Below are 18,910 nucleotides of genomic sequence, written 5' to 3' on the forward strand. Positions count from 1 at the left end.
TCAGGTGATGCTAATGGAATAAGAGGGGAAACCGAATGAACAACTTGGGCCACAGTTCGGGGATTAGTATCTGGCGAGGAACCCTTTAAATCTGCTACGGAAGGAGGAGAAGCTGGGGACGTCATCTCACTAACTCTTTGGGATAGCATCATTGTTTCCTGCCGCGAAGCTACCATCTCTTGTTTTAGACTCTTATTCTCAGCACTAAGGTGTCCTAAATCTTGCTGAATTCTCTCTAACATGTCCCCTAACGCCTTCAGATTAAAACCCTCCGCCATTCTGCCTGGGTGGAGTAAAGTCGTGGGCACTTCAATCTGTCAAAGCCGTCGATTCTCCACAGAGGCAGAAGAAGCTTATTCCCAATTCCTTCCTCTCAGAACACACTGCGTTTAGCAGCTGCTCTAAGCAGGGGGAAAGGGGAGTGGACAGAGAAGAGAAAGACACTCGAGCTGGACCTGAACTCCCTTGTCTTCTGATTTTCAGTCTTCTGGGATTCCTAAAGCACAGAAGGGAACAGAAGCATTCAAATACACATTGCAGTCCTGATCATTACTAACGGTTCACTTCTTACTCTATCCTACCAGGTTTGGCTGGAGTTTTGGCTCCTCTTCTGTATTGAGGTCTCTCAGTCCCTACTGGCCTGGAACTGCTGCTTCCTAATATATATGGAAGATACAACATTAATATCACAGCACAACCTTCAACCTTTCTTCTTATTACTGGGAAGTGGACCTCTCCTACCTAAATGGTAGCTAGATCTATCTCTATGGTTCTCATCCAAAGTTCAGAATTTTAGTCTAAGTAAATGAAGGTCTCTTTTCCTTAAGTCTTGTTCTGTTCTCCTTGATATTATGTGGATAAATAGCTTCTGGAAGGTACGCGCAAAAAGGAACAAGGAAGGTTAGAATGGAAGGAAAGGAAAGGGAAGCACGCAAGGAAGGAAGGGTACAGAAGCAAAACGCGCTGCTCCAAACTTGCAGTCTCCTTAGCGCAGATGCAGGATACATTCTTGGCTTACTTGACTGTGAAGAATCAGGGCACACCAACCTTGGTCTCCTGGAAGGCTTCAACAACTGGCCCCTCACAATGCGGAATTAACTATGCCCAAAATAAGAATAGGACACTAGTACTCCGCGCTGCTGAAGGGGAAATAATTCCCTCTGTGAAATTATATCTATGAGTAAGCGCCGCTCAGCTATTACTTAAGAAAGAAGCGCGCTTCGAATTCAGACTTCTCTTCCTCAGATACGAATTGAAGTGCGCAGTTGAGCGCGCTCGCGAGCTGCATCATTCCGAAAAGCCTTCAAGACTAGAACATCAACTTCAGAGGCTCTGGTACTTTGTGGGCAACACGGCGGCCATCTTGAAATCACGGCGGCCATCTTGAAATGGTCTTTTTCGCCGGCTTTACATTAAACCAATAATTTACAGTAGAGGGTTTGATTACTACCCTATGTTTCTTGGGATTACACTTCCCTATGGTAAGGGCATTCACCAGGTTCCTGACAATGTGGCTCAGCAGTCAGAGCTGCAGACTTCGGAGCTGGGGATTCGTGTTTGAGCCTCGGCAGTCGGTTCAACATCCTGGAAATGATCCTGGAAATGTTCTTCGCCCTAAAGTGCACTAACAAAACCAACTAAAAAGCATTGATCGATATCGGAGGGGGTGGTGGAGAGCACAGGAATATTAAGTGCACAGACGAATGAGAAGTGAGCAGAGGCAGGCAGGATTTTTTTTTTTAACCAATCCCACCTTAGAAGGAAGCCCAAACCAAGCTATCCTACCAAAATAAAACCAACTGACGGCGAACTTCTACAAGTGCCACAATTTATATAAAGCTAAATAAAATTCAAGCAACAGAGTGGGAAGCACGGCAGGGGAGGCAGCAGTAATGTAACTGTGGCATTGAGATGGGAAAGGACTAACACTTATACTTAAATATAAGCAGGTAGGGAGCTGAAGTTCAACCCAGACAAAAAGTAACAGAGCAGGAATTCAAGCAAAAAAAAATAGTCCCTCAAGAAAAGATAAAGAACCATAGTGGAATGAGACCGTACTATGTCCCTCCTCTGTAGGAGGAGCAGAAGAGAGAAAGGAGGGACAAAGAGGCAGGACTGACCACTCGCAAGCAGGGATTTTTAAAGGACGCTGACAGAAAAACAAAAAAGCAATTTCAAGAAAGGAGTTGGACTTCATGTCCACAGACCAATTGCAGGGGGTCTCGAAGAGACAGCTGAGCTTTCTAACTCGACCTAAAAAAAGCATTGAGAGAGAGAACATGTCCTACCTGCAACATTAGGCAGAAGAAAACCAATTAAGAAAATAGTGCCCCCAGGGTCTAATTAAAGCATACATGTAACAACCAAAGTAAAAGGGCCAGTTGCCGTGGGAGGTTACAAATGAAGACAGGGCAGGACAAAGGAGGGACTAACAAGACTATTAACCAATCAGAAGCCATATTTACGAAGGACAATGACAAGCCAATGACAAATATGGGCGAGGCTTCAATTACATACTCCAATACAGCATGTCTCCTAGAGCAGCGCTTGCGCTGCCCAGGCTCGACCTAAAAACATTAAACATTTCACTGGAACTCAAGAAATACAGCTTTCATCGCCATGACCATTCCTCATAATTCTGGTGAGATTTCCTGTTCAATCAACATTCCGTTAATCAAAACCTTAAAACTCTAGTCTCAATCAGCGCAACTTGCGGGAAACAGATCGAAGAATTTCTCCCTTCTAAATAAGGGGTGGGTAATTAATGAAGGAAACTTGGTCTAAAATTATTCGTTCTGGCAATAACATTTAGTAATGATTCTTCATTATAGATAAACAGGACAGTCTATGATTTCACTTAAAATTTTCAATAAACAAGCTGTCAATGGGGGTGGGGAGGGGAGCCTACTTAAAGTAAACAAACTCAAAATAAACTTGACAACTAAAAAAGTCACAAAGTGATGCCTCACCAGCAGACTCGACTACGGCAACACACTCTTCACCGGAATAAACAAAACCTCACACGCAAGCAACAAAACATCCAGAATGCCATCGCAAGACTGGTCCTCAACCTGCCAAGACACTGCCACATCTCCCAGCACCTGCGCACACTCCATTGGTTCCCCATCGAGGATAGAGTCACCTTCAAGATGCTCACCCACGCACACAAGGTCCTCCACGACACCTGAACAGCCGACTCAAATTCCACACACCCCAAAGGACCCTACGATCAGCCCAGCTCTCCTATGCCGTGGTCCCCCACACCAGATCGGGAGGCCGCTCCTTCTCCTTCATCGTGGCCGGAGCCTGGACGCCCTTCCGCTGCACCTCAGATAGAAAACATCGCTCCCAATCTTCACAAGAAACATCAAAACCTGGCTTTTCAACAGACCCCTTCCTTGATGGACCGGAACCTGCATCCACCCACCCACCCCCAGCACCTTGAGACCCTTATGGGTGAGTAGTTGTGCTTAACAAACACCTGATTGATTGATGCCTCCAATATTAAAACAGGGGCCTCATCACCATGCCATGGACAGTTGACAGAACATGGCAATCAGACCATCTCACACCTAAGCATAGAGACAGGTGGTGGACAATGGAGTGTGTACACAACCAGCCAGGTGACAGACAACCGTCCAACGACACAAACAGCAGAGAATGCATGCAAGCCCCGACAAGAACACACCCCTGGTCCTCACAGCCAACCTACTGCCACGATCAATGTACACTACTCCGGCAATAAATAGCTTGGGTGGAGGGAAATCCATAAAAAAAAGTCTGACATCAAAATATGTGGATCACTTAATCTTCCCATGCCTACCAAAAAATTAATGTGTCCTTCTGTAACAAAACTATTGCTCATGTAAAGTTCTCTGGTCTAGTTCGTGCTATTTCAAAATCTCTAATACAAAAAAAAAAAAAAAAAAAAAAAAAGGTACTCCAAGCAGGAGTAGGGTACATCCAATATGTACTCCGAGTGGGAGTAGGTTGCCGCCAATATGTACTCCGAGTGGGAGTAGGATACATCAATATGTGCTCCGAGTGGCAGTAGGGTACACCCAATATGTACTCCGAGTGGGAGTAGGGACACCCAATATGTGCTCAGAGTGGGAATAGGGTACATCCAATATGTGCTCCGAGTGGGAGTAGGGTACACCCAATATGTGCTCCGAGTGGGAGTAGGGTACATCCAATATGTGCTCCGAGTGGGAGTAGGGTACACCCAATATGTGCTCCGAGTGGGAGTAAGGTATACAGTGTTAAGCACTCTGACAGTCATGCGAGTTGCTTGATTATCAAATGAACGCTGCTCTGATGCTTAATGAACCAACCCCAACATTACAGCCATGTTGTTAAACATATCATTTACGATTAGCGTCGAACAATCCAATGTGCCTTGCTCTTTATTTTTACTGTACTTTCATTGCACAGTATTTCTATAGGTGCCGTGCAATTCTAAGCTAATTTCGATGTAAACACACCAATGTGTTATAATCCAGGGACACTGCCCCTAACTTCATCACGTGGTATACTAAGGGCCACCATTTTTGGGGGCTCTGGGGACCACTTTTCCATTTCAACCCGAGTACCCAACAGGAGTGACAGTCTGAGCGTTGATATTTTTCAACTTAAATTGTTTATAGACATCTGAGGGAGATTGGGAATGTTACTGTTTAATAATACTCTTGAACTGTTCTCATAGGGCTAGGCGCGCTACTAGCACCGGATTAGAGACAAGGTCCTGACTAGCCAGGTTAAAAACAAAGCAAGTCTTGCCATAGTACAGACTGTCTGTTTAACTACAATTATAACAGTCTTTTTTTTTTTTTTTTTTTTTAAACCTTTATTACAGAATTCAAAAGATATACAAAGATGGGCCTACAACCTTCGGGCCGGCCGCTAGCAAACAGTATGAGCATAGAATACAGTCAGTAAACAGTCGCTGCAGCGTGAGAGAGGTCACAGGAGTTGAAAGAAGCGTTGGCGGCCACACCGTCCGGACCCCCCACATGGCGGTAATTATAACAGTCTTTATGTACCCACTGCCCACGTCTATTACTTAAAACATCACACTTCGGCTTGGAACATACAGCTGAAAACTGCATGAAGTACAACCACAGAACTTCAGGGTGAAAATAATTGTCTGTGTTTGCCACCCCACAACTCACCTGCAGCAGATCACACGGCGCGCTCACCTCACAGCACTCCGGGCTGAAAATAACTAACCTGCCGGAGTCTGGCATTCAGGACTTATGTGGTCGTCCCGCCATTACCAGCGACGTCAGAAGTGCCTCATCCAAACACCCTCTAGTCACCCCCACCCTACGGATAATTGATGTTAATGGCCGACTGCTATGCCCTTTGGTTCGGCACCCCTCCCGAAGGGAGGGGGGGGGGATGTGGCTGGACCGGGCGCCTTACTGGACCTCACCCCCCGAGCAGAACCGGCCTGGACTGGGCGGGGGTAAGGGGAGTGAAGGCGGGGAAGGGACGGGCAGAAGGACACTGGGTTCAGCCCAGTCATAAAGTTAAGCACAGGATTGTGGCTCGGGGGGTGGGGGTATTTAACCACAGATGCGGGACAGGCCCCCCTCTTCTACAGAGGGGAGGGAGGAGGGAGTTGGAGGGCTAGGGATGGAGGAAATGCCATGCAAGGTGCGGGAGGTATGAAAGGAGATTCCATGCCCCCTGCATGGGCAGCGATGCATCAGTGTCTGGACTGTGCCAGCTCGAGGACTGGTGCTCGCCCACCAGAGAAGGCCTGTGGGTAGGGTGACCAGATCTTAACCAGGACATTTTGCAAAAATAGAAGAAGGACTACAATTTTACATCAACAATGCTGCGCAGAAGGACTACTCTTATCAACATTGGAACACAGAAGAAGCACTAAGACAAAAATAAAATGTAATTTCTAAAACCAGCAGCTTACCTGTTAATTAAATTGCTTCATTTTAACAGCTGCTAACTAGCACAACTTTAGAACACCCAATCTCACTTCTCACTAGTTTCAGTCGACCCCCTTTAAAACACGGGATATGAGCTAAAATTGCAAAAATCGGCCAGGACAGCTGGTGAAACCCCAGGACTGTCCGGGCAAATCCAGGACGCCTGGTCATCCCACCTCTGGGGCTGGCTCTCCATCCGCGGGCCCCGTAGGAAGGGCCCCCTCCCAGGCCCTGCATCCCCTTCTTCTGTCGCCTTTCTTAGTGTGTGTGTGTGGATACAGTCTCAATGTAGTGGTAGAAGGTGGGGTTTTGCAGCGCTCAGAGGTTGCAGGCTGCGGCACTGAGCGCTTGGTGGAGTGGGGTTGAGATGCACGGCCCATGGCGGACTCTGACTTCCCCAGGGGTGGGACGCATCGACGCCTTGGTTCTGTGGAGTGTTTGCGTCAACTTTTTTTGAAAATTATTTTGTAGAGTTTTTTTTTAATGCTTTTTTAAAAATCTAGCTTGAACTCGACTCGAAGATATCAGGCGTCATAGCGCTTTACATGAGCACCAGTTTCGTTACAGATGGACACATTCATTTGTTTTAGGCACAGGGAGATTAAGTGATTTGCCCAGAATCACAGGATGTTGAGCGTTGTTGCTGAGACTTTAACCCGGTTGCCCAGCTTCGAGGTCGCCCGCTCTGGCTGTAAGGTGACATCCTGACTTGAGCTGAAGGCATTAGAGGGCTTCATAGAATTTGCATAGAATCCATGACGTGAGCTGTATTAGGTGTGGATAAAGATACAGTGACAATACGTAAAGGGCGTGCACAGTAGACATGAGAGTACGTTGATGACACTTCTTGGAGGTAAGTAAGGTATATATATATATATATGTAAATCGCTAGACAGAATTAGACCAGCAGCGAAAACAAAGGTTACATGAGTAGTAGACAAGAGTCCATAATAACAATAAATAGAGGAATTTAATCTTCGCTATAGACGACGAACTGTAGTGTAGATGACCAATGTAAGGTCTGAGCTAACCAAGGTATGGCGTAGTGAAGGTGGGGAGAGCGGGGCTTTGTCCTACTCGAAGGTGGTAATGCTCAGATTTGTTTAGAAGGTGGGGGATGGAGGCAAACAGTTTAGACTGACGCTTTAGGGGGGAGTTTAGGTATTTGTCGAAGAGTAGCAGTTTGTTTCTTCTTCACGTGAGGGAATGACTGATTGTCCCGTAAATCTTGAGGTTGTGAGTTCCAAATTCTGGGGGCGTTTCCTGAGAAACAACGTGTGCAGGATTTCTCTCTCTTAAATTTTGGTGGAATCAGGAGTAGACAGAGCTTCGGAGGGGTCTCTTTTGGACAGCTTTTGTTAATTTATGTGTGAGGTAGATTGGGTTTTCAGTGTAGAGAGCTTTCTGGGTTATGCACACAGTTTTGATTGTAGCTCTTGCCTTAGTTCGTAGCCAGTTACGATTCCTGAGAGCAGGAGTGATGTGGTCGAAGCGACTCTCCCTGGATAGAAGTCTGGCCTATGCGTGGAGTGTGACTTTCAGGGGTGCAAGGTCTGTTTTTGGAGTGCCCATGATCGTTGCGCTGCCGTAGTCTAACTTGGGGAGGACGAAGATTTGCACCACAGTCTTCAGGTCTACTGAGGGGATGAAAGGTTTGACTTTTTATAGGGATTTTAGCATCCAAGAGGTACCTTTTGGCTGAGGCGTTTGTATGCTCCTTCATGCTCAGATGACGGTCAAATGTAATCCCCAGGGATTTCATAGAATTGAAGTTCGATAGTTTTCAGTTTAATGCGGTGAAATTGTCGGGTCAGAGTTCTACGGGAAAGGAGTTTTATTTGGGTTGGATGAAAAGGAGTTCGGTTTTGTTGTGGATGAGTTTAAGGTGGTTGGTTGTCAGCCAGGACTATAATATAATACATAGTCCTTGTGGGACTGGTGTTTCTTTGAATTCAAGTTGTTAAGTTTCTGTAAGCCCTGCCTCAAGAAAAGATGTGAACCCTTTAATGATTGTTCCATTGATGCCTGCACACTGTGCAAGGATGTTTATGAGGGTATCATGGCGGACGGTGTCAAAGGCAGCCAATAGGTCCAGGAGGACTAGAAGGCAGGCCTGGCCATCATTTAGGTATCTGTGTAGGTTGTCTATGATGTTCAGTATCGCAGTCTCGGTACTGCAGCCTTTCCTGACTCCCGATTGCGAGCTGTCGTGCAGATTGTATTTTTCTATGTGGCTTTTGAGTTGTGCAAGTCCACATTTTTCAATGACTTTGGCGAGGAGAGGGAGGTTAGCTATAGGTCTGTAGTTATTAAGGTCGGTCTGGTCCACGTCTGTTTTTTTGATGAGGGGGGACTTGGCTGAGTTGGGGAGGGGGGGGGAAAGAGGGTCGGCATGGAGCTGCTCGATAGGGAGACAATGATTTTAGTCCGAATAGGAGAGATGATATAGCTGAGTTTTTTTAACCAGCGTCGCAAGGAAGCGGTCGGATATGTGCGAGGTCGGCTTTATACTAGCGAGTTACTTGGGGTTTCTTCTTCCGGGATAAGGTTGAATTTGGTCCAGGTTACGTCATTTTCCAATTGCAAGGGATTGGCGTTGGTGGACTGTGCTGCTGAGAGGGGGACAGCTGCGCTTTGAATGTAGGGCTTTGATTAGGCCCTTTGTGTGAAGGGTGTGGAAGAGAACAATGGTTCGGGATGGCCTGAGAAGGTCCGGTGAAATGAAAAACCCTTTGGAGGGCGAGATGATTTAGTATAGGTTCAAGGACTCATATTGGAGAGTGATGCGCAGCCGCGCGTAGCTGCACGCACCCAGGATTCGCTCCACTCACCGTGACCCCCATTGACTGCATCGAGTGCCGCATGGATTAAATTAAGATTCTCGGCATCGAAAACCCGCCTCAACTCGCTGAGCAGGCATGATTACACTCCTCTTTTCAGCAACTTCCTCCTGATACCTGATTGAATAATTTTCGGCACTGACACCGCGCATCCATTCATTGAGAAGGCTGGACCTAGTGTGTTACTTCAGCTATTGATTCACATCAAGACGTTCACTACCGCGACGAGCGCGGTTTTTACTGACGACTACCCCGTCACTTTACCGCTCATATGCTCAAGTTCATATGCTCACATTTTGTCCTGATGATGAACTCAAATAACTGAGTTCGAAACGCCGTCGACCCTATGCAACTCAAACCTATTTTGTACTAATTTTACTAAGAAAAAATGGTTCTCTATTGTTGCCAATGCGATGTTCCTTTTTAAAGAGTCCACCCTCACCTGCATGTCACGCTTTCTTGTCACTAAATATGTGAGCACTTGAATTCAATCTTTGTTCAATAAATAAGTGTCATACATTGACCTCTCCTGTCCCCTGTTTCTCTATATTAAGTATCACTCTCCAATATGAGTCCTTGAACCTATACTAAATCATCTCGCCCTCCAAAGGGTTTTTCATTTCACCGGACCTTCTCAGGCAATCCCGAACCATTGTTCTCTTCCACATTATATCACCCCAGGTTCGCATAAGGGGTACCCTTGTCCTTTAAAACACTATGGGCCTCATGTAGGTAGCGAAATACCGGTCGGTAACGGCCCAATTTCGGTAAATATTCCGTTACCGACCGGTATTCAGACAAGTGAGATGTAGGAGACCAAAAACCACTTTTCGGTAAATATGAGGCGGTAAATACCGATTCATATATACCGAATACATAATTAACGAATCGGTAAATATGAAGTGGTAAATATGAAGTGGTAAAAAGTTAAAATGACATGTAGGAGCACTCGGTAATTAAGAAATCCAAGAAAATCGGTAAATAAGAGTCGGTAATTAACACGGATTGAAAGCAGGTGGTAACCAACAACAGTGCAGCTAAGCAATCCCAAAATGCAACAGCGTGGACACCCTGGCAGCTATGTACGTCATTGCAATGCGCCTACGTCTAGAGGCAGCAGGACTGAGGGTTTGGCGACGGAAGGAACGCATCCACAGACAGCGCATCACACTATTCCAGCTGACTGATGCAGAGATACATGAGAGGTACAGGCTACACCCCGAAACCATCATGGACTCAATCAGGGACCCGCACCCACTCCTGGACCAGCCAATGAGAAGGGTGCACGCCATACCCCCACATGTGCAGGTGCTCTGCAGCCCACATCTGCTGGCATCCGGCATTTCTCAGGTGGTGACAGCTGCGGTGGGTGGTGTATCCCAGAGTTGCCTGTCCCGTTCCTTCAGGAATTACTTCCCCCATTATATTGGCTGCATTGATGGGACACACATCCCACTCTGTCCACCAGCTGACACAGAGCACATCTACAGGATCAGGAAGTCCACCCACTCCATCAATGTGCATACCGAATGGAATGATATTGTGAATGGTCCCGTGGGTGGCAGAACCAAAAGGTGCGCGTATGCTATTTACAACGAGGTCTGCAAGTTGCCGCACAGTGATGCGGCTTCCAGACTGAGAGCTATTGACCAAGCAAACATGGAGAAGGCCTAAGCCGTTATAGATATTAGCTCTAGCACTCTCACTTCTAGGATTCATACATGAGACAATAGGCACATGCAAGTACACGGCGCATGCAATGTACAAGCCCCGATTTTGGCGTGCGTCCTACGAGGTATCCCAGTGCCTGTGATTACACCTTCTTTCACTGTGCTTGCAAACGGTATTCATTTAATAATGATTAATGAAGTTTGCTGCGGGATGTGAGTGGTAATCCCGTACATAACTGTCTCGCATGAAGTTGTCTGCTGCAATACTGTTCTTTTTCCACCCCCGCATGGGCGGCGGGATGTTTCCATCTGGCCTTCGATTCCAACCTTGAAAGCAGAGTCCAACAAGTTGAGCAGAATAGAGCGCCATTGTCCCACAAAGAGGTGCCTTTGACTTCCTCTCGTTAAAATATTTGTCCTTCACGTTGCTACTACGCGCACTGAGGAACAGGCGCCTCTGAATACTGACCTCCCCCTGCATTTCGGCTCTTTGATCCAAAGTATTATCAATGCCTCGTCCACGACCGGCCTGGCTCAATTTTTTCTAACATGTGGGGCTCGGGTCTCGTGACCTCTTTCCAAACAATTTGTGGTGTAATTCCGGCATTTGTTCATTCACTGTTCTCGAGCATCTTTGGAGGTGTTCCGCTGCTTCTGGCGCTGGTGGCAGGTGTGCTGCTTTTACTTTTCATACTACGGAATGGCTGCTCCTTCTGTGCCACACGAGCACCTGTCCCGTCTGCATCTTCTTCGTGATAGGATGCTTGACTTCTATGGTACTTTGCCATTGGCGACTTTGAGCCTGGCTTATGGATTATCCTTCAGGTATTCCTACTTCACCTGCGTACAACCTGTATTGCACTGCCTGGATTGTCCCTTTGAATGGCCTCTGGATTTGTGCTTGACCAACATGGTGTCTCCGGTGCCGGATTTCGATCGACTGATGAGGCCCTTAGTGTCTCACGAGTTGTCCTGTTCTGGTGTCCGGATCATGGCGTGTGGAGCGGCGCATGGTATCCTGGGTAATTGGGACATCTCAGCGGCAGCCTACGACTTCTTGTCCATGAGCTATTTGGAGGAACATTCCGGGTGCCCTCTGATTGTGCTAGAGGCTCCGTTGGTTGGAGAACACGTATGTTCCTTTTCTTTACTCAATTGGATGGCTGAGACTTTTAGTGGCCCTGAAAACGATTGCTTGTTGGAAGCCGTGGCCACATATGCTGCCTATACATTCATGGATTAACTGGATTGTCGTCCATTGCGCCTGTGCTACTGGACAGCACCCTGGCGCAACATTTATTTCTTTTAGTTCTCGTTTTTCTCTTCCTGATGGTCTGCTTGAGTTTTTTACTATACTTGCATTGTGTTTTTGGAATTGTATGCTGCAATTAATTGGACTGTAGGACTTTGGCGCTGCATTGGTTACGCCCTGTTCTGCTCTGACGAAACTGAACTCTGCGTTCTCTCTTTTCGTGCCTATTACATATTGCTTCGCTCAAGGGGGCGTGTAGTGAGTTCTCCCTGAATACGTACATGCATTGTTCAGTTGGCATTACCACGTTGAATGTTATGTAGCCATATTTGTGTCTTTGCACACGACACTGCGTTTACATGTTCTGTCTTGAATAAACTGCTGACTCGAGACTTCCTTCAGACGAGTGCATTCTGTTGTTCCCATCCCAAGCTCTGCGCTGCGACCTTGGTCTGTACATGCTGTGACACACAGTCTGGAATTTTACACAATGCTTGTTTTCCACTCTAGGTTGTTCGACCCACGATTTAGCCATGGCACACGCGCAGCTGCACATACCTGACAGTTGGTGCTTTTCATTTCTCAGACGTCATGTTTATTATTCAGACCGAAGACGAGCCTTCCTGCGAGGAGACTCCTGATGCTCCTGTGATGTGATTTCACTAAGCTGATCTTTGAGGTATGGGGTCCCCTATTCAAGCCTGAGAGACCTTCTATAATGACATGATTGTGATATTGGCTACTTAGTTAAGGGAAGGTGGTAGTGTCCTCGGTATTTTCCGATTCGCTAAATACCACCTCGGTATTTACCGATTCGGTGGATACCACCTCGGTATTTACCGATTCGGTGGATACCACCTCGATATTTACCGATTCGGTGACTTCCGATTCGTATTTACCGAATGTTACCGAATCGGTAACTGTTACCGAATTTTTACCTACATATAACTTACCGGTTCTAATTTACCGATTCGGTACGGCTCGGTATTTATGAACCGGTAAAATTTATTTACCTACATGAGGCCCTTTGTGTGAAGGGGTCATCCTTGGTGCAGGGTAAAGGGTTGGGAGGCTCAAGGGAGTGTTCAATGTTAGAGATTTTATTAGAGAAATATTTTAGGAATTCTTTGCAGTGCGTAGAAGTTGAGTGTTGGGACAGAGAGGAGATTTGTTCTTTGATGTTGAAGAGGTCTTTGGGTCTATTTCTAGACCGGTCAAGTTGGTCTCAGAAAAACAAGGCTTCTTCTCTGAAGGTTAGGGATAGGTGGTGAACTCCACTCCACTGACAGAGCGCGCAAAGTTTTTTTTACTCTGCGCTCTACTTGAAATGTAGAGTTCAGGGGAAAACTCTGCCTCCTGCGTAGCGGAACGGAGTTTACTGGCGCCAGCACAAAACATCACACTACGGCCGTTTCCCAGGCATTAAATTTGTTAGCAGTTACAAACATGGTTTGTCACAGTGAGTCATTTGCATATGTCCATGTTTAATTTTGTAATCTACATTCATTTTGTGCAGGGCTGGCCTCGTTTTGGTCTTTTTTCACAGTTTGTGCTTGTGGTTTGTGTTTGTTTTGATGGGGCATTGCGCTTGTTTCATCCAGGCCTGCTGAGGGAGGCATCGAGATGAGCTGTTGTTGCAGGGAGACCGGACGGAGCTGGTGGTCGGAGGACCAGCTGCACGAGGCCAGTCCCTCCCTCACTCATTGTTGCACTGCGAGGGACAAGTGACCTCTGAGAAACAGGTTATGGTAGGGAAAGAACAGCAAGCGCCGTCCACTGGCTGCCACAGCGGGAGCAGATCACACACCTGGAGCAGCAAGAGGGACAGAGTAAAGGCAGGAAAACAAAGGCATGAAAGCCTTCTTTAATTCATGTAGCAGGGCCTCCGAGACCTACGGCGGAGCAGAATTCCATGGAGTTTTTATTCAACTGTCGTAAATAAAGTATTACGCACTCATAATTTCTATAGGTATCAATAGGATCATGCATAAAGCAAGAGGCTGAGTCCGTGGTATCAGGTTCAAAAGGGCTTTATTCCAATAAGTCGAGTTATAGGGAGAATGGTTCCATCACCACAAGGGATCAGGAAGGGTCTTCTCGCACTTTATTCACAGAGTACAGTATATATACATTCAATATTATACGTAAGCAGGAGCGCTTCAGGCAGAGCAAGAGAGAATGAGATAAGAGCATGTGGGCGTGTAAGTAGGCGTGAAGGTGGGCGTCCACTTGATGAGTCATAGGTGAGTGTCATAGGTGGGTGGGTACCTGGAGGGGGTTGCGTGATCAGCTGGAACTTTACTGGAACTTTGCCTTACTTGTGCTCAACTTGAGCATGACGTGTAATTGACGTGTGACTGGGGGAAGGCTGCTGTGCAATCGGGAAGTCTGGAAGTGAGACCTTCAGTGTCAGGACGACCAGTACATCTTGTATTATCTGATATCTAAAATCCGGAGCAGGGACTGATCTGTGACATAGGTTGCCCATCACCAAGAGCCGATGTGGCATCTATTTCTTCATTCACTGCGTAGGCCTTACATGGGGGCTATGGGCTTTTCACTGACGTGAGCTTTGCAATCACACAAAAGGAGACAGAAAGGCTAGGCTCTATCCTTTGCAGGCGGGTTTGTTTATTCCTCCTTTTCCAGGCAGGAATGTGATTCAGTAGGAGTAAGCAGATAACCGTGCTCAATACTGTCTTGGCACTCCGGACAGGGCCCCTTTGGCTGAGGCCCAAGTGTGCGAGGCCAAGGATACGCAGCTGCAGCTCTCAGAGCGTCTGAGGCCTGAAACCTCTTTTCGGCTCTGGCTGAGCCACAAAAATGGGCTTTCATGAAAATGACACGAGTGCAGGAAAACATAATGCAAAACGTGTAGGCCTCAGTGCAGATTTATCGTTTCTCTCATGGGAGACTTGATGATGGCAGGCCACGTTTATAGCATAAGCATAAGCATCATGGTTGACAGGCCATGGAGGGAAAATGCATGGCATACATGCATGTGCACATAACCAACGGGGAACACATAGGGGACACATAGGCCTCATAATTTTTATTTCCTCATTCCCTCCTTGTCCCCTAGTGGACCCTTCATGTCACATCTATTCTCATGAGATAGTCGATCTGTTCTTGCAGCATTATTTTTCCATTTTCAATGCTTTGTAAATGGGGATGTGGAACACATGCAGTAGCACACAGGCCGCAAATGGCCGGGCCACACTGCAGACATAGACAACAACTGAATACCATTAGTAGTATTAACCCACAGACGGTCAACACTTTCCATCCCCATGCCGATATTACTCCCCAGAGCCAACTGGACCAAGTCCACGTGCCCGGGTTTTGATGTATGCTTTGGGCAATCTTGTGGAGCCTTGTCATTGCTTTGTATACAGATGGTGCGTTATTAGGAATAAAAGACATGATATGTAGCACGTCCCACCCCAGTCTAAGGGCAGCTGTACATAGGCTGTCTGGCCACAAATAAAGTAGGTGTGTCGTGATGCTCTGAAATAGGACTTTCCTTTGTCTTTAAACACTATTCTAGTATTACACTCGCTGTGCCCCAAATGTACTGAGCCTTCTTTTCTGACACACAAGTCCCCTTTTACTGGCAGGACTGTAATTGAGGATGGACCTACATTGTGTATGGGCTTGACATTCAACATTATAAAGTCGAGGGTCGCATTTCCTTGCTGATACTCTTCATTTTCTAGATCTGTACCTTTTCTTTGGGGAAGACCTTCTTCGTCTGGGAAACATGCTTCATTCATGACTTTATTCAAGTTACCCCATACCCAGTCACCCCTACACTCCTTGTCTTGACATTCTTTGGCATCACCGTTGATGGATGTCATTAAGGCAAACCATGCTCCGCAAGAACCATTATGGGAGAACGGAAAAGGGAAAAGAGGCAACACTCCCTTCACCTTCTGATACGGGGGAAGTCGGCCACAGACCCAGCAGTCTGTAGCATTGCTAGTCTGATGTGAATGGTGCAGCATCTGAATAAAGGTATTGTTGCGCAGGGCAAGTCGATATGATAGCTCATGGGATGGCAGATCACTAAATGTGTGCTTTATGGTATCATTAGTGAAGGAGTGTAAGAGTGAGGCAATAGGAGGAAAAATAGCATGTAGTATTAAGCTGATACATATTATCGTGATGCACAGAAGAGATAGAAAAATCAAAGTCACTATACATCTACCACGTAATATTTTACAGTATTTGCTTTTCATCTTGCTCTTTTTATCATTATCATTGTCCGAGATCTTATGCAAGCCAGAATACATGTTCAACCGCTTCACCACCTAGTGGACTTAATTGATCAAACGGGGTCTGACTTTTTAGATCTAAGTTTAGCTTTGTACTCCTGCTGAGGAGTCTCCTCTAGTAAAGGGGGCTCAAAGTCTGAAATGTTCGTGTCCTTTTTAAAAGAATCGTTATTCCCGAAGTAGCGTTTACAATGATGAAGATGAACCCATCCTTTCCGTCCTTCGAATTTAACGGCTGACCTCGTCGTTAATAACACTAACTTCGGCGCCTTCCACCTCGGCTCAAGAGGGCTTGATCTATCAAAGTTCCTCATTAGGACATAATCCCCAGGAGCGATGGAGTGTTCCTTGACCTGGGTGTTGTCAGGGAAGGCGGCAGCAACCTGCGAACGACAAGAGAGTAGTGCAGACATCAAGGAAGCCAGGTAATCTGTCAGCATGTTACTATCAACATCAGTAATCTTTTTAGGCATCGGAGTGCCCCACATATTCGGTGGTCTACCGAAGACCACCTCGTAAGGAGATAAGCCTGTTCTAGAATGGGCTACCATTCGCATGTAAAAGAGGGCAACCGGCAGGGCTACCATCCAATCTACACCTTTTTCTGCACAAATCTTTGCTAGTTTTGTCTTTAAGGTCTGATTGTGTCTTTCTACAAGGCCTGCTGCTTCAGGATGTCGCACACAATGAAACTTCCAGGTATACCCTAACAGAAGGGACACCTGCTTCATGAGTTCAGAGGAGAAAGGCTGACCGTTGTCGGAATATACGACGCGCGGTAATCCATAGCGTGGGAAAAATTCTCGCACCAATTGTCTGGCGGTAGTTACAGCAGTATAATCAGGGACTGGAAAAGCTTCTGTCCATCTTGTGAGTGAACATACGACTACCAGGACATATTTGTAACCTCTACATCTGTTCATTTGGATATAATCCATTTGGAGGACTTCAAAAGGATGGTCAGGTGGATGGAATCCACCTTGTTCCATCGGAAGGCCTTTACCTGGATTGAATTGGCAACAGATCATACATGTTCTGACCTTTTGTTTTGCTGCTGCACGCAGGTGCTTGTTGAACCAGATATTCTGTAAGCTGTCTATCATTGCTTTCTCTCCTAAGTGTGCAGGACTATGTGTGGTATTTATGATCACTTGTACCATCGAATCAGGAAGAAACCATGTTGCTTTGCCCTTAGTCATCCAACCCTGATCAGTCAGTACCCCTCCTTGTTCCGACAATTTCTTTAATTCGTCTAGAGTAGCATGTGTCTGTATGTCTTGTACATCCCTGGAAGGATCCCTGACTGTCATGGCTTTGGTCATTGATGGTATCTGTTAGTTCGTCATGTCTAGTGGGGTCTGAGCTGTCTGTTTAGCAGTTTGGTCTGCCAGATCGTTGCCTTGAGAAATGGTATCTGTGGCTTTCGTATGTGCTTTGCATTTCAGGATAGCTATGGCTGTCGGTAAATGTATCGCTTCCAGAAGGGCTTGAATAAGGGGGCCATGCTGTATCTTGGCCCCGTGAGAGGTCAAGAAACCTCTTTCTCTCCATAGTACTCCAAAATTATGAACTACCCCAAATGCATATTGTGAATCGGTGTAAATGTTTACTCTCAAGTGCTTAGCTCTTACGCATGCTTGTGTCAGAGCGATGAGCTCTGCTGCTTGTGCTGACAGTATGTCTATTCTTTTAGTCTCTATGATTTCAGTAGCAGTGGTCACTGCATACGCTGCCACTAATTCTCCCGCCCACTGCCCACAACTAATTCCCCTGAAAGATCACAATAAAACATGAGAAAAGGGAAGAGCAGCATACCTATTTCCTCGGCTTAATTTCTAAGGGGGGTAATTTAATTTCCAAGGGGCTTAATTTCTAAGGGGCTAGCGGGAAGCGAACCTCCTCAGGGGCCAGCAGGAAGCCAATATTCTCCTCAGGAAGCCAATATTCTCCACCTTCCCCCCTTTTTGACAGGAGGAAATCTGAAACAGATTTCACTGCTGTCAAACACTATCAAACCCTGTGTCTTGTTAACACTATTAATCCCTGTGTGTAGCAACTATTTTCTCATTACCCTAAATACCGAGCCTCATTTGTGGAAACCGGTTTACAACATTTTAAAAGGCAGAGTTGTCACTCTGGGGTGGCAGTCCCTATGTAAAACAGGCATTTCAAGTGTTAAGATGCGAGTGTACAGATCAAAAAATTGTTTCAAAATGTCCAATCTGGAAACATATGACCAAGGCTGCCTGTCTATAAGAGAAGGGCAGTCATGTGATACATATTTTAGTCTTGCATAACCTTTTTTTTCTTTTATTCATCTCCAATACCAATTAGACATACACTGATAACGTGTTGTCTGCTATTTTAACAGCATGATAATGGTAATATCATGTCTGTGAAATTTAGTAATTGTGAACAAGTTCCAGTCAAGCGCTGCGCAAAGATTGACGTCGTCACGACCATCTCTGTACCGCACAGGAGAACTTGTATTAATGCTAAACAGACTGGTCAATACGACACAAAAACAAAACATATATAAAATACATATGCCAAGCCATTGGTATACCAAGCACAGAAAGCATAGATAAATTATAATAACATATATAAATGAGCAGTGATGCGCAATTACTGTACCTACAGCTCAGAGGCGAACAGTCTGGCCTGCTTAATTTGTCAGGCTTATAATCAATAACTGATTTTCCTTTCCTGCCTCACTCACCCCCCATCTGACAGAAGGTCATCTTAATGATGAGCAGCTGTCAGCTGGACTGACTGTGTTATTTCTGACACACAGGACCAGCAAGAATAATCAAAAATGAAAAACACACGAACATTTCTTTTTGGAAAGGTGTTATGCATCTATTTCAACACAATGTAGCCTTATTTCCTATTTGAAGGCGCATATCTCATCTTTCTTCTCATACTT

General features: G+C 46.0%; 1 protein-coding gene across 2 annotated transcripts in view; it reads right to left on the reverse strand.

The window, feature by feature from the left end:
* Window positions 1–18,910, reverse strand: part of LOC146822379 (uncharacterized) — a 76,112-nt gene that overhangs the window by 13,717 nt on the left and 43,485 nt on the right. Inside the window, exon 1 of one of the 2 annotated variants that reach the window (XM_085613467.1) lies at window positions 5,172–5,214. The exons of the other annotated variant lie outside the window; for it this stretch is intronic. The gene's annotated coding sequence lies outside the window, so the exon portion shown is untranslated. Of the gene's footprint in view, window positions 1–5,171; window positions 5,215–18,910 lie in introns of those variants that run through there. 2 annotated transcript variants of the gene reach the window in all.

The sequence above is a fragment of the Triturus cristatus genome, chromosome 6, assembly GCF_964204655.1.
Source record: "Triturus cristatus chromosome 6, aTriCri1.1, whole genome shotgun sequence".
Lineage (NCBI taxonomy): Eukaryota > Metazoa > Chordata > Amphibia > Caudata > Salamandridae > Triturus > Triturus cristatus.